At 42.6% G+C, this 2,448-nt stretch overlaps 1 non-coding gene across 1 annotated transcript; it reads left to right on the top strand.

Moving 5' to 3' along the window:
• Nucleotides 1–1,662: 1,662 nt before the first annotated feature.
• On the top strand, nucleotides 1,663–1,769 carry LOC140806454 (small nucleolar RNA R71). Its single transcript, XR_012112528.1, has one exon. It is a non-coding gene; the product is annotated as a small nucleolar RNA R71 (small nucleolar RNA).
• The last annotated feature ends 679 nt before the right edge of the window (nucleotides 1,770–2,448 follow it).

Genomic DNA, 2,448 nt, shown 5'->3' with positions numbered 1-2,448 from the left:
ACCATCTCCATCCTTTCCTTGTCCAGCTCGTCCTCCTGTTTTTCAGTAGTGAGAGTAGCCTCCAATGGCTCTTGCAATCCATCCTGCACAAAATCACAAACAAGAGAATCTAAGACATCAACGCGAAAACAACTATCATCGTGCATTGTGTGCTTGAGAGTATTAAAGACATCAAAAATAATTTCTTCTTCTCCAACTCTCAGTCTCAATTTTCCCTCGTCAACATCGATCAGTGCTTTCCCTGTAGCCAGAAATGGTCTCCCTAGGATTAAAGGCATCTCCAAATCTTCCTCCATATCAAGTACTACAAAATCTGCAGGAAAAATAAACTTATCCACTTTCACCAAGACATCTTCGATAATCCCACGTGGATACTTGACAGATCTGTCAGCCAGCTGCAATGACATCCTAGTTGGCTTGGGTTCACCCAATCCCAGTCTCCTAAACACAGAATACGGCATCAAATTAATACTCGCACCAAGATCACATAGAGCTTTATGAAAATTAATATCACCAATAATGCAAGGTATAGAGAAACTCCCTGGATCTTTTTGCTTAGGAGGCATCCTGTTTTGAACTAAAGCGGAGCAATTTTCAGTCAAGTTCACAGTCATATGATCTTCTAGCTTCCGCTTGTTTGCTAAGATATCTTTCAAGAATTTTGCATAACTTGGCATATTCAGTAAAGCATCAGCAAAAGGAATGTTAATATGCAGTTTTTTGAATATCTCAAGAAATTTACCAAATTGTGCATCTAACTTAGCTTTTTTCAGTGCTGCAGGAAAAGGTGGGGGGATAACAATTTTACTCGGTGCAATAGGTGTAAAAGTAGAGTTAGAAGACTTACCTCCTTGCTGTTCCACCTCATCCTCACCTTGCTTGTTCTTTTCCTCCTTAGACTCAAGTGCCTTTCCACTGCGCAATTCCACAGCTTTCACATGCTCTCTCGGGTTAGTCTCCGTGTTGCTTGGCAAAGTTCCTTGCTCCCTATTAGCAATTAACTTAGCCAATTGTCCAATTTGATTCTCTAACCCTTTTATGGATGCATCCTGATTCTGAAATCTCGTCTCGGTTGCAGAAATAAATTTAGTCATCATTTGCTCTAAATTTGACTTCTCCTCCCTAGGCGGTTCTGGCTTGAATCCTTGGTGCATCCCATGTGGTGGCCCTCTTTGTTGGCGGTTTTGGTTGTTTTGACCTCCCCACGAAAAGTTTGGGTGATTCCTCCATCCCGGATTATAGGAGTTTGAATAAGGGTCATTTCTAGGACGGTTCTGGAATCCCACGTGTTTTGCTCCCTCAGGCACATAGAATGGATTGCCATCTTGGCAATCCTGCACGTCATGCTCACCTCCACACTTATCACAGAAAATCTCTTGCAGACGCATAACCGATCCACTCGCACTCATCCCATCAATCTTTCTGTTCAAAGCCTCCAACTGTGCTGACACCGCAGACAAATCAGTAACTTGATTAACCCCCGCACCTCGTTTCTGCCTATCAGAATGAGGATGATAGCTGCTAGCAGCCATCTCCTCCAATAATTCATATCCTTCCTCAGCCGTTTTTCTCAGCAAGTTACCACAGGCAGCAGCATCTATCATGGTACGGTTAGAAGTAAGCAGACCGTAGTAAAAAGTTTGAACAACTAACCCAAGAGGTAGCTCATGGTGTGGACATCTCCTCAATAAATCCTTGTATCGCTCCCACGCCTCGTAAAGTGACTCAAGCTCATATTGAGCAAAAGTAGTAATGTCGGCTCTCAGCTTCATAGTCTTCGACGGAGGAAAGTACTTGGTCAGGAATGCCTTCGCCATATCCTCCCATGTAGTGATAGACCCTACAGGCAAACAGTTTAACCACGCCTTAGCTTTATCTCTTAGTGAAAATGGAAATAAACGCAAACGAACAGCATCATCAGACACAGCATTAAACTTAAAAGTATCGCAAATTTCAAGAAAATCAGCTATATGAGAATTAGGGTCGTCAAGTGCACTTCCCCCAAATTGAACAGTGTTTTGAATCATCTGAATGATAGCTGGCTTGATCTCAAACTGGTTAGCTCGGATGACTGGTCTCACGATGCTTGGACGTGCTCCCTCAAGAGACGGTTGTGCATAATCCATCATCGGAATGCGACGTGGTATCTCAACTTGTCTATTGTCACGCTGTTCCTCTCCACGTTCTTGCTCGTGTCTTTCCATCTGTTCTTTGAGTCTTTGTTGCTGTCTTCGTCTGCGGAAAGTTCTTTCGATTTCAGGGTCAAATTCAAGCTCCACGTCGAGTGATCTTCGCATGCACCACAAGAAAAATCTGCAACAGAATAGGAGTATCAACTAACAATAAAATAAATAATACTAAAGAATTTAAATGAAAAATAAAAAATTGTGAATCAACAGTCCCCGGCAACGGCGCCAAAAACTTGATCGAGCCAAACTTGCACAGTGA

Source organism: Primulina eburnea, chromosome 11, assembly GCF_022965805.1.
Source record: "Primulina eburnea isolate SZY01 chromosome 11, ASM2296580v1, whole genome shotgun sequence".
Lineage (NCBI taxonomy): Eukaryota > Viridiplantae > Streptophyta > Magnoliopsida > Lamiales > Gesneriaceae > Primulina > Primulina eburnea.
This window is presented reverse-complemented; position numbering and strand designations above follow the sequence as displayed.